Here is a 14,622-nt window from a genome sequence, read left to right on the forward strand (position 1 = left end):
TTGACACCACTCGACGATTTTTTCTTTAATGTTGCACTATCTTTTTTGGCTTTTGATTTATCAACCGATTTTGACTTACCATCACCTGATTTAGTGGCTGCAGCTGATAATTTAAATGAACCAGATGCCCCTTTCCTTTGGTTTGAATCAATTTTCCACTAGTAACAGCCGATTTCAAATAGCGCTTAATAAATGGTGCCAATTTTTGGGCGTCACATTTATATGTTGCACTAATATATTTCTTAATTGCCAAAAGTGATGAGCCACCACGTTCCTTCAAATTCTTAATCGATGCATCTACCATTTGTTGAGTTGGTGGATGAGTGGGAGCAACCGATGGTTTTTTGGGTTTAGTTGCTTTTTTAGCAGCAACTTTCTTCTCAGCAACAGCAGCAGAGGCAGCTACTGGTGAGCTAACATTTGCAACAGCGATTGTGTCAGACATTTTCACTTAATTATTTTATTTAAACTTTTATTAACACTTGAAAATATTTATCAATTTAAGCACACAAAGCACAAACTCACTATTTATACTTTTTTATACAAGCGCATAGAATGCGATACTCTGTTTAAAATTTGAGAAGCGCAGCGAAAAGATGGATGACAAATGTTTTCATTTCAGTGCTACGTACCATTTACATTTGATAAACTTTTCATCTTAATAAATTAATTAAAATTCACATATTAAAGTTATTGCAAATATTCATGTAAAAATAGATAACTGAAATGTGTTTAATATACGAATTCATTTAAATTGATGAATTTCATATTTTCGGAGTGTCAGGCATTTTAATCAAAAGTTTGCACTGATAAAATCGAATTTTTTCTCAATTAAGTGAAATTTCTTAAAATATATTTGTACTAATCAAAATTTTAATTCGGATATATAAAATATGTTAAATTAGAAATCAAAAAACTTATCTTCGTTGAGTTTTAACAACATTATTTTATTTTAAAAATTTTTTTAAATATTTCTATTGCAACACTAGAGTAACCCTATATGGCTTCACTTAAAGGCATCTAAAGTTTGGAATTTTAGTCTGAATTGATTATTGATATTGGACGTCTACAACTTATATGTATAATTAAATGAAATTTCATGACATTCAAAAAAAAAATAAAAAAAATTCTCATTGAATGCTTATTAATTATCAATATGATTATAATATACATATCTGAACATAATCGGACATCAGCGTCCATTTTAAGTACTATAATAGGTGGATGAGTATGAATTTGTACTATGCAGATTCATTTTGTATTTATATGATGAATGCTTATAAGCTTTAAATCAATAATTGATATGGTAAAAAATTATAACTAATATTATTATGCACGTAAATGTATGCGCGCGTATGAAATTTTTCCATTGAATCTATAGAAATATTAAATTGTATTCCAAGTATTTATTCAATTAAATGCAATTTAATAAAAAAAATATTTATGTACATATATATACATAAAATAAAAGAAAAAGTTGGATATGCCAACAACACGCGGTGTTCCCAAGCGGTCCCCCATCTAAGTACTAACCGCGCCCGACGCTGCTTAATTTCGGTGATCGGACGAGAACCGATGTATTCAGCGTGGTATGGTCGTTGGCAAAATTTGTTTGCCTAAATTGGTATAAGTATGGCTACTTTAATGTGTATACTCGCAGCTGTGAATTTGTCCTTTTTTTTTTAAATGATATAAGTCGATTTAAGTAAATTTTGTTATATACTTTATAGTTTAGTGTATTCAGATACTCTTGCTACTAAAATCAGATTAAGTTTATTTTTTACAAAAATGAACTTATGCCATTTTTGAAAATAAGCCTGCTATTATAGACATATTTATATCGCTTGGCTTGTGTCGGGGTATATTCATTTGCATGAGTTTTCATTATGCATACATACGTATGCTACTTAGTTTAAACGAACATTCATACATACTACATATGCATGTACATCTTAATAACATATCTTTCTGTTATGTATTTATTAGAGAAATTTTGAAATCTTTGTTAAAAAATATTGTGGTCCTGAAAAGGACCGTTTGTTTGAATGTATATTTATTTTGGTTAATATGTCCGTAAAAATGAATTTAACCGCCGAAACCATACAATGTACGACCCTGCCTCTTCAATGCATATACAACATCCATAGCCGTAACTGTTTTCCTTTTAGCATGTTCAGTATAAGTGACTGCATCACGGATAACATTTTCCAAAAATACTTTTAAAACACCACGAGTTTCTTCATATATTAAACCAGATATACGTTTTACGCCACCACGACGTGCTAAACGTCGAATAGCTGGCTTTGTGATACCTTGGATGTTATCACGTAAAACTTTGCGATGACGTTTGGCGCCACCTTTACCTAATCCTTTTCCACCTTTGCCACGACCAGTCATTTTTTCTATTTAGCACTTTTTTTAGCTTTCACAAGAACACTTCACTTGATCACTTCACTTCACAACTAATAGCTTGGTTACCGAACGTAGCTGCTATTTATACAAAAATCCACAACATTGAGTGAGCTACCATTATGTGGCATAAATATTTCTATCTCATTTTAACTCGCACAATATTGCAACCCTAAAAAAAATGGACAAATGAAACGTTTTTGTGTATTTTATTATATGTATTTCCACATTTATAAAAATTAGGTTTATTAAGTGAAGTGTTCAGTGATCAGTGTTTATTTTGAATTGTGAAAAATAAAAGTGAGAAATGGCTCGTACAAAGCAAACAACCCGTAAATCGACTGGTGGTAAAGCGCCACGTAAACAATTGGCCACTAAAGCTGCTCGCAAAAGTGCGCCGGCAACTGGTGGAGTGAAGAAGCCACATCGTTATCGCCCAGGTACAGTCGCTTTGCGTGAAATTCGTCGTTATCAGAAGAGTACCGAACTGTTGATTCGTAAATTGCCATTCCAACGTTTGGTGCGTGAAATTGCTCAAGATTTTAAAACTGATTTACGTTTCCAGAGTTCAGCTGTTATGGCATTACAAGAAGCAAGTGAAGCATATTTAGTTGGTTTGTTCGAAGATACAAATTTGTGTGCCATTCATGCAAAACGTGTCACAATTATGCCAAAAGATATTCAATTGGCTAGACGTATACGTGGTGAACGTGCTTAATTCCATATTTTAATAAATATTATAAACGGTCCTTTTCAGGACCACAAATTTTTTTAAACAAAAAAGATCAAAAATAACTGAAGCAACTGTTAATTGTTAAAATAATAAAATGAAAATTCGTATTTTGATAGTAGCAGCTGTAGTTTTACCCTTAATATGGTGTGTATACCTACTCACAAGTATATACACATTTATTTGCTAAACACATACATTAGTATGTATGCACGGTTGTGTGTTTGTACCTTTGGTACGTATGAATACACGCCACAACTTTTTGCGCCTTTGTCGAGATGCTCATACAAACATACATATGTACATATATACATACAATATGTAGTAGCTTGCATGCTGTACTTTTTTAATGTTGCTCAGTTTTTTTTCTTCTGGAAAATGATGTAAGTCAACTTTTTTATGAATATTTTCAAACACTATTTTATTAATTGAAGTAGTTGTTAACGCAGATTTCGTTAAAAAAATAAATTTTCCAAAAGTGTACTTATGACCTTTTAAATTTTTCTTTCAAAGTGTTTTAATAGGTTTTAAAATAGATAAATACATATATATGACAATATAATTAATCACTTTGTATATATATTTTGTCGTCCTGAAAAGGACGGTTTTAAATTTGGCGTCTAAGAATATATGTAAATCGGCGATTACATCACTTATGCTTTCTTTTCGGTCTTCTTTGGCAAAAGTACAGCTTGAATATTTGGTAAAACACCACCTTGAGCTATGGTAACTCCAGACAATAGTTTATTCAATTCTTCATCGTTACGAATAGCCAATTGTAAATGACGTGGAATAATTCTAGTTTTTTTATTATCACGTGCAGCATTACCAGCCAATTCAAGAACTTCAGCTGCCAAATATTCCATAACAGCAGCTAAATATACTGGAGCACCGGCACCAACACGTTCAGCATAATTACCTTTACGTAACAAACGATGAATACGACCGACAGGGAATTGAAGACCAGCACGGTTTGAACGTGACTTTGCCTTTCCCTTTACTTTACCACCTTTACCACGGCCAGACATTGTTGTTATATATTTCACTTAATACACTTTTTCACAAATACACACACTAGCTGAATAGCTTGGGCACTTTATTTCCTAAACGCAATTTGTGCTGCGCTTATATACTTTTTCGTTGGTACATTGAGCAACCCCAATCGCAAGTTTTCAAATTAATTCCGGCAATATTTAGCGAATCGTTACGAACAGGTTGAATGGTTTGTCGGAAAAAATACACTTAAAGGTGCGCATTTTGGCACTTAGAAAATTATTAAAAAGTGTGATAGTGAAGTGATTTTGTGAAAATTAAATATGCCTCCTAAAACTAGTGGTAAAGCAGCTAAGAAGGCCGGTAAGGCTCAGAAGAATATTACTAAAAACGACAAGAAGAAGAAGCGTAAGAGGAAGGAAAGTTATGCTATCTACATTTATAGTGTTGAAACAAGTACATCCTGATACTGGTATATCGTCGAAAGCAATGAGTATCATGAACAGTTTTGTTAATGACATTTTTGAACGTATTGCTGCTGAAGCATCACGTTTAGCTCATTACAATAAACGTTCAACAATTACTAGTCGCGAAATTCAAACTGCCGTACGTCTATTGTTGCCTGGTGAATTGGCTAAGCATGCCGTGAGTGAGGGTACTAAGGCTGTTACCAAATACACAAGCTCCAAGTAATTTGTGCGACTGAGGAAAATATGTATAAAAGTGCAAAATGTTAACAAAAAGGCCCTTTTCAGTGCCACAAAATATAAATTAACAAAGAGATGTGAATTTTTCTAAGTCGATGAAAATTTTTAATTTTGTTTTGCAATTGAAACATCAATTTTAAAATTGGTCAGCATGGTAGGGCTGACTTACAGTGTCAGACACTAGAGCGGTTAATTATTATGGCGAAGCAGCGCTGTAGTCAGACGTATTGCGTCCATTTTTGATCTTTTTGTTTGTATATTTTGTAGCCCTGAAAAGGGCTTATTGATAATTCAACATTTAATGAATGTTGTGTCCTTGTAAATTATCACAAAAAACGCAGCATATTTATTTTTTAGCTGATGCCTTTTTTGCAACTGGCTTTTTAGTCGCAGCCTTTTTTGGTTTGGTAGCAGTTGCTTTTGCTTTTGTTGCCTTTGACTTAGCGGTGGCAGATTTCGACTTGGATGGCTTGGCTTTAACGGCGCCAGTCTTTTTTGCGTCTTTAACCTTAGATTTCTCACTTTTCTTTTTTTTCGGCGGTTTTCTTAGTGGCAACAGCTTTTTTCACTTTTTTCTCACCACTTGCCTTTTTGACACCACTCGACGATTTTTTCTTTAATGTTGCACTATCTTTTTTGGCTTTTGATTTATCAACCGATTTTGACTTACCATCACCTGATTTAGTGGCTGCAGCTGATAATTTAAATGAACCAGATGCCCCTTTCCTTTGGTTTGAATCAATTTTCCACTAGTAACAGCCGATTTCAAATAGCGCTTAATAAATGGTGCCAATTTTTGGGCGTCACATTTATATGTTGCACTAATATATTTCTTAATTGCCAAAAGTGATGAGCCACCACGTTCCTTCAAATTCTTAATCGATGCATCTACCATTTGTTGAGTTGGTGGATGAGTGGGAGCAACCGATGGTTTTTTGGGCTTAGTTGCTTTTTTAGCAGCAACTTTTTTCTCAGCAACAGCAGCAGAAGCAGCTACTGGTGAGCTAACATTTGCAACAGTGATTGTGTCAGACATTTTCACTTAATTATTTTATTTAAACTTTTATTAACACTTGAAAATATTTATCAATATTAAGCACACAAAGCACAAACTCACTATTTATACTTTTTATACAAGCGCATAGAAAGCGATACTCTGTTTAAAATTTGAGAAGCGCAGCGAAAAGATGGATGACAAATATTCTCATTTCAGTGCTACGTACCATTTACATTTGATAAACTTTTCATCTTAATAAATTAATTAAAATTCACATATTAAAGTTATTGCAAATATTCATGTAAAAATAGATAACTGAAATGTGTTAGTTTAATATAGGAATTCATTTAAATTGATGAATTTCATATTTTCGGAGTGTCAGGCATTTTAATCAAAACTTTGTACTGATAAAATCGAATTTTTTCTCAATTAAGTGAATTTTCTTAAAATATATTTGTACTAATCAAAATTTTAATTCAGACATATAAAATATGTTAAATTAGAAATCAAAAAACTTATCTTCGTTGAGTTTTAACAACATTATTTTATTTTAAAAAAATGTTTAAATATTTCTATTGCAACACTAGAGTAACCCTATATGGCTTCACTTAAAGGCATCTAAAGTTTGGAATTTTAGTCTGAATTGATTATTCATATTGGACGTCTACAACTTATATGTATAATTAAATGAAATTTCATGATATTCAAAAAAAAAAATAAAAAAAATTCTCATTGAATGCTTATTAATTATCAATATGATTATAATATACATATCTGAATATAATCGGACATCAGCGTCCATTTTAAGTACTATAATAGGTGGATGAGTATGAATTTGTACCATGTAGATTCATTTTGTATTTATATGATGAATCTATAGAAATATTAAATTGTATTCCAAGTATTTATTCAATTAAATGCAATTTAATAAAAAAAAAAATATTTATGTACATATATATACATAAAATAAAAGAAAAAGTTGGATATGCCAACAACACGCGGTGTTCCCAAGCGGTCCCCCATCTAAGTACTAACCACGCCCGACGCTGCTTAATTTCGGTGATCGGACGAGAACCGATGTATTCAGCGTGGTATGGTCGTTGGCAAAATTTGTTTGCCTAAATTGGTATAAGTATGGCTACTTTAATGTGTATACTCGCAGCTGTGAATTTGTCCTTTTTTTTTTAAATGATATAAGTCGATTTAAGTAAATTTTGTTATATACTTTATAGTTTAGTGTATTCAGATACTTTTGCTACTTAAATCAGATTAAGTTTATTTTTTACAAAAATGATCTTATGCAATTTTTGAAAATAATCCTGCTATTATACACATATTTAAATCGCTTGGCTTGTGTCGGGGTATATTCATTTGCATGAGTTTTCATTATGCATACATACATATGCTACTTAGTTTAAACGAACATTCATACATACTACATATGCATGTACATCTTAATAACATATCTTTCTGTTATGTATTGTATTAGAGAAATTTTGAAATCTTTGTTAAAAAATATTGTGGTCCTGAAAAGGACCGTTTGTTTGAATGTATATTTATTTTGTTTTAATATGTCCGTAAAAATGAATTTAACCGCCGAAACCATACAATGTACGACCCTGCCTCTTCAATGCATATACAACATCCATAGCCGTAACTGTTTTCCTTTTAGCATGTTCAGTATAAGTGACTGCATCACGGATAACATTTTCCAAAAATACTTTTAAAACACCACGAGTTTCTTCATATTGTTACGAATATTAGCAAAACTGAGGAGTGCTGCCATCTCCAGGCCGATGCTAAGCAGTGACGTGAATTCACATCAATAATTCAATCATTATGTATCTACATAAACGAATCAATAATTGCGTCTACACATATGTACACATTCCGACGAGCAACATTTACATACAAGGCAGCGAGAGATGAGATGTCACACACCGATGAATTTACTTATACGCTTATGTGTGTGCGGGAGACTGTAAACTACAAACACATGCATATATCTTATCTGAGTGGTCACAAGAGAGGGCAATAATTTGTGCACGTAGTTGTGGCTGGCGATTTTGTAGCCGAAACAACTAGTAACTTCTGGAAATCGAAGAGCCTAGAAGTATGCAGCATAAACTATAAAAGCGGTGCAGGCGAGTAAGAAGGAATTCAGTTTGATTTGAGTTGTCAAGCAGTTGCGATTAAGACGATATCTAGCGAGCAATAGCAGTATTATTTTGAATAGTAGAGTTTCATTGAGCTATCAATCAGTGTGGTTATTAAGCAAGCTATTCGTTGCACAGTTTGAGTGTATTGTGAAGTACTTTAATAAAGGTCATTTTGCATTATTACAAATTGGAGTTATTTATTCAACAGTTTAGTGATTCGAACTTAGCAGAGGATTGCAAATAAGAGGATTTGCAAGCAAATTCGTTACAATTGGTGTCAGAAGAGGAATTGTTGAATAAATTCCGAAGATTGGGAATACAACTTGGACATGGCAAAGTTCAGTGAATTGAAGATCCAGCAACTGAAAAAGGAGTTGGAGAACCGTGGATTAAATACAACCGGCAATAAAATCGAACTTCAAGCACGGCTACGAGAGGTAATGGAGTCGCAAGGAATTGATGTGGACGAGTTTGTCTTTTATCCTGATGGGGACGAAACAACAACAAAAATTGAAGAGAAAAACGAAACATCGCAGACAGTTACAAGCACAGACTTGAACATGATATTGGCTGCAATATCTGCACAAACATCGACAGTAGCATCAATGTCGTCGCAACTGGCATCTCAACTAGAAGAACAGAAAACGTATATGTCATCACAGATGGAATCCCAAGAGACACGAATAACATCGAAGATTGAAGCACAGGAAACACAAATTTCTTCACAACTTGACGAACAGAAGACGTATATGGTATCCCAACTGGAATCGCAGGAAACCCGTATAACATCACAATTGGAAGAACAGAAGACACATTTGGCATCTCAACTGGAAGCGCAAGAGGCACGTATATCTGAAATGTCGGCACAAATTTCGGAACAGGTATCATCGCAGCTCTTTGTGAAACTGGAAGAACAGGATGCAAAAATTTTACAACTCGAGGACAAAATTGATGCCGAAATAGAAGCGTTAAAAGGTCGTATGGAGCAGTTACAACTAAACCGCCCAGCTGTTTCAGCGAGTAATCCAAAGGTAAAGACACCTTCCTTTGACGGTTCTGTTCCTTTTCAGGTCTTTAAGCTACAGTTTGAGAAGACCGCAGCAGTGAACCAATGGAATGCTGAAGATAAAGTTGCAGCTCTGTTCGTGGCACTGAAAGGGCCTGCCGCGGAAATCTTACAGACCATCCCAGAGTACGAGCGGAACCACTACGAAACATTGATGAGCGCTTTAGAGAGACGTTACGGAAGCGAGCATAGGAAACATATATTCCAAATTGAGTTGCAAAACCGCTACCAAAAAGCAAATGAGACATTGCAGGAGTTTGCTTCAGATATTGAAAGATTGGCTCATCTTGCAAATGCAGACGCACCCGTGGAATACACTGAAAGGGTAAAGATTCAGAGCTTTATAAATGGCATACGAGACGTGGAAACGAAGCGAGCTACATACGCGAACCCAAAACTGACATTTGCTGAAACGGTATCACATGCATTGACTCAGGAAACTGCCCCCCTATTAAGTAAACCAGCATATAAGGCTCATCGTGTAGAAGTAGAAAGGCCAGAATGGGTAGACACAATTTTGGAAGCACTGAAGGAATCACAACAGAAGAATGGCGGAGTTATTAAATGTTTCAAGTGCGGCAACCCAGGTCACATTGCACGTCATTGCGATCTTGGTCCTAATAGTTCCAACTATGTTGGTGGCCGTAAACGCAAAGCTGGCGGAAATGAGCAAGAGCGTGTCGAATGTAAAGAACGAAAACTTGCCCCGGCTGTTGAATGTCCTGTGATATCTGTGTCGCAAATTGGAAGGAAATCAAGCAGTCTTACCGTCAGAGGTAATGTGGATGGTAAAGAGCGTGTACTGACTGTAGATACGGGGGCATCTCATTCCTTGATTCGATCTGATTTGGTCTACAGGAGAGTAAAGTCATTACCTGGAGCAAGGTTGCGTACGGTAACAGGCGAATATAATCAAGTCCAAGGCGAAGTGGTATGTGAGGTATTAATTGGAAAAGTCATGGTTCTACACAAATTCGTTGTGGCGGAGATCGTTGATGAAGTCATATTGGGAGTGGACTTCTTGGTTGACCATGATGTCAGGATCGATATGCGGAGGAAAATTATGCGCTATAAGAACCAGGACATACCACTTAACTTTAGTTTGGAAAAAGGGTTCAGCAGTAATCGGGTACTGGTGGAAAAGACTCGACAAAGACCACGAAAGTCAAAGGCAGAGGTTGATAGATCGAATGGGCCAAATAAATCAAAATCAAAAGTACCTGCGAGAGAAACACTGGCATTGACAAAACCTAAAAGACGCAGGAAAACGAAGCAACGAATTTCCGAGAAAGAATGCGAGGGTAGTTTCAAGCCGGAGCGCACTACTCTTGTGAAATGTGGGAACGATACCGATTATGCAAAGCAAATCCGTCCAGCGCAAGCTCTACGAAGTGGTTCATTGACCAAACAACAGAGTGTGAAGGAACGGCCCAGGGTAATGAGTAGTAAGATGAAACACTGGCATGACAAGAACTCTAATTCGGAAGGTTTCTTGGCGGGAGATTTGGTACTGTTAAACAACCCTCACCGGCGGAAAGGTGTTCCAGTCAAATTTCGGTGCAGTTGGGAAGGCCCGTACAAAGTTGTGAAGAAGATCAATGATACCATCTACCGCATACAAACCACTGGGAAACCACGGATGAGAAGAGCGGTACATTTGGAGATGCTAGCGGCGTTTAGATTGGGAGATTTGTCTGATCGGGACGATCAGACTTAGGTGGAGAGCAGTGTTACGAATATTAGCAAAACTGAGGAGTGCTGCCATCTCCAGGCCGATGCTAAGCAGTGACGTGAATTCACATCAATAATTCAATCATTATGTATCTACATAAACGAATCAATAATTGCGTCTACACATATGTACACATTCCGACGAGCAACATTTACATACAAGGCAGCGAGAGATGAGATGTCACACACCGATGAATTTACTTATACGCTTATGTGTGTGCGGGAGACTGTAAACTACAAACACATGCATATATCTTATCTGAGTGGTCACAAGAGAGGGCAATAATTTGTGCAGCCGAAACAACTAGTAACTTCTGGAAATCGAAGAGCCTAGAAGTATGCAGCATAAACTATAAAAGCGGTGCAGGCGAGTAAGAAGGAATTCACTTTGATTTGAGTTGTCAAGCAGTTGCGATTAAGACGATATCTAGCGAGCAATAGCAGTATTATTTTGAATAGTAGAGTTTCATTGAGCTATCAATCAGTGTGGTTATTAAGCAAGCTATTCGTTGCACAGTTTGAGTGTATTGTGAAGTACTTTAATAAAGGCCATTTTGCATTATTACAAATTGGAGTTATTTATTCAACAGTTTAGTGATTCGAACTTAGCAGAGGATTGCAAATAAGAGGATTTGCAAGCAAATTCGTTACAATATATTAAACCAGATATACGTTTTACGCCACCACGACGTGCTAAACGTCGAATAGCTGGCTTTGTGATACCTTGGATGTTATCACGTAAAACTTTGCGATGACGTTTGGCGCCACCTTTACCTAAACCTTTTCCACCTTTGCCATGACCAGTCATTTTTTTTATTTAGCACTTTTTTTAGCTTTCACAAGAACACTTCACTTGATCACTTCACTTCACAACTAATAGCTTGGTTACCGAACGTAGCTGCTATTTATACAAAAATCCACAACATTGAGTGAGCTACCATTATGTGGCATAAATATTTCTATCTCATTTTAACTCGCACAATATTGCAACCCTAAAAAAATGGACAAATGAAACGTTTTTGTGTATTTTATTATATGTATTTCCATATTTATAAAAATTAGGTTCAAAAAAATTCGTGTCACATTAAGTGAAGTGTTCAGTGATCAGTGTTTATTTTGAATTGTGAAAATTAAAAGTGAGAAATGGCTCGTACAAAGTAAAGAGCAAGTGATTACTGACAATAGCTACTAGGTGTAGTGTATGCAATTGAATTTGCTATAGTGAAATGGACACTAATAACTCTTTTGCTCCCCTAGGGGATGATAAGACAAAAAATCAATATTTAAAACAATCCAGTCCGACTAAACCTTCCCAAAATGGGAAGAAGAAGAGTCGGCGGGAAAAAAGGCGACGCAATAATCGTGATTGTGACGATGGGTCTTTGGACTCTAGTTCCGATTTTTCTAAAATTGTTGAATACAACAAAAAACTTTTGATTTTAAATAAACAATTTGAAAATAAAATTAATGAGCTGGAAAATCGGCTCAAAGCATATGAAACGGCTAGTGCAAGTGCAAGTGTGCCTAAAGTACAATCGAATCAGGAGGTGACAGACATAAATTATAATACAGAGGTTGAATACACTGATGGAATTGGAGAAGATGAGGACAACATGAACAGGGGAACAACTGACAAAATGAACAATGAAGGGGAGGCAGAGGTAGCAGCGGAATTAATGACGTCTGCAGCAACACAAGAAAGAAAAGTAACAAATGTGAGTATCAAAAACCATAATAAAAGGAGCAAGCCTCCAATATTTGTATGTTATAATATTAAAATCAAAGAAATAGCCTCAAGGCTTAGTGGTCTACTGGGACACAAAAATTTTTGTTTCAATATAATTAATAAAAACGTTACCCATGTTAGCCCATCAACCATGGAAGATTACAATATAATTAAAAAATATCTAACTAACAATAAAATTTGTTATTATACATTTACGCCAAATGAGGTTAAACCATACACTATGATTATCAAAAAGTTGTCACACATATATGAAGAATGTGAAGTATTAGACTACCTAAATAACTTGGATATAAGTGTAAAGATAATAAATTTAAAAAAGCTAAAGTACAACTGGTTAGTCCAAATATCTAGGGACTCTAACGTTGCCGAATTTAAAAAAATTCAATATATTTTAAACTGCAAGGTGAGCTTTCAGGGTTTCAAAAATGACTCACCCATTCAATGCAAAAATTTTCAACGGTTTTCACACGTTGCAAGTAACTGTAACATGCCATTTAGGTGTGTCAAATGTAGTGAGTCGCACGGGCCAGGAAACTGCCAAGTTCCTCCCAAACACCTGAATACAGATAATTTCGTTTGCACCGACAAATCTTCAGGACAAGTAGTGAAGCGCGTAGGACTGCCAGTCAAATGCGCAAATTGTTTAGGAGAAGGCCATACGGCCAATGATAAAAAATGTCCGAAAAGGATAGAAATAATAAACAGGCTAAGAACTAAAAGTAATAAGAAAATCGAAAAGGCAGCAAACCCAGCAGCAAGATCGGCTGCAACAACATATATTAACAATAGTGTATCGTATGCGGCAAAATTAAGTGGCGTTACTCAGCCAAATTTTATTAGGGAATCTGGTTTCGATGTAAAATTTAACGCAATCAATGAAGATTGCAAAAGACTATTAGGAAAAGACTTTTTTGGGTGTCTAACCAAAATAGAAAACTTTTCCAAAAGTTATAAAGCAATGGGCAGTGATGAGGAAAAATCACAAGCACTTTTTAATCTATTTTTGACATTGCGTTTGGATGGTTAGACACCTAAAATGCATTTTCATAAACGTAAGCTCTTTAATATCAAAAAAGAAGAGGCATTTTCTTAACATATTCCTAAAAAGGCACAACCCAGATGTGCTTCTGATAGCTGAGCATAAACTCAATATCAGACACAAAATACTATTTGATGGGTATAACTTTGTCGCTCAGTATCGTACTGAGAATAACGGAGGAGGCACTGCTATCTGTGTAAAGGAGTGCTATAAATACTCTAAGTTAAATACAATATGCAATAGCATAGAAAATATCGCGATTGAAATTGAATTAGTAGGTGGTGAAAAAGTGGCTTTTGTAGCCATGTATACGCCTCCCAATTGCAAATTAATAAGCAGAAATCTAAGCAACATAATAGACGCTGTAACAGCTAAGCAAGTAGATCTTGGATGTGATCTTAATTCTAGGCATCCGAATTGGGGGCATTCTTTTACAAACCTTAGCGGCAGAGAATTAGCCAATTGGTTAGATGGTACTCATCTTTTACAAGTTGTACCCACAAAATTGCCCTCGCGTCCTGTGAGCAGCTCTTTTTTGGATTACTTTCTTATATCCGCTTACGTTACAATAAAATTTCATGAATATTTCTCCAACTCACTGAGAACTTTAGATTATGATTCAGACCATGATGCGGTTGAAATGATAATCATAACTAATGATCCGCTCAAAGTTCCGCCCGTAACCTCTGCCTGCTGATAGAAATGTGAGCGTGGTAGAAATCGACGAGTGCGTAATAAGTTTGGAAAAAACTTTTGAAAAGGCTATTAAAAAGAATGTCCCTATAGTAGAGCTAAAAAAGAAATGCAACCTCAATCTTCCGAATAATATTCTCCAGTTTATTAGAGAAAGGAAAAAAATAAGGAGACAAATATTTAGGTGTGTAGAGCCTCATCGCAAATCTACCCTGATTGCCAACAGGAGAAACATGGACATGATAATTTCAGAGTTGCTAACGATTCACGAAGATGAGTATTGGGCAAATCTATTTAAAAATATGAAAATGAACAAATTTGTGTGCCATTCATGCAAAACGTGTCACAATT

The 14,622-nt window shown here is 35.3% G+C and overlaps 2 non-coding genes across 2 annotated transcripts; both read right to left on the reverse strand.

The window, feature by feature from the left end:
* Positions 1–1,484: 1,484 nt before the first annotated feature.
* Positions 1,485–1,603, reverse strand: LOC137242968 (5S ribosomal RNA). The gene has a single exon (XR_010950425.1). It is a non-coding gene; the product is annotated as a 5S ribosomal RNA (ribosomal RNA).
* A 5,219-nt stretch (positions 1,604–6,822) lies between these two features.
* Positions 6,823–6,941, reverse strand: LOC137242936 (5S ribosomal RNA). Its single transcript, XR_010950407.1, has one exon. It is a non-coding gene; the product is annotated as a 5S ribosomal RNA (ribosomal RNA).
* Positions 6,942–14,622: the final 7,681 nt, after the last annotated feature.

Source organism: Eurosta solidaginis, chromosome 2 (genome assembly GCF_040869045.1).
Source record: "Eurosta solidaginis isolate ZX-2024a chromosome 2, ASM4086904v1, whole genome shotgun sequence".
Classification (NCBI taxonomy): Eukaryota; Metazoa; Arthropoda; class Insecta; order Diptera; family Tephritidae; genus Eurosta; species Eurosta solidaginis.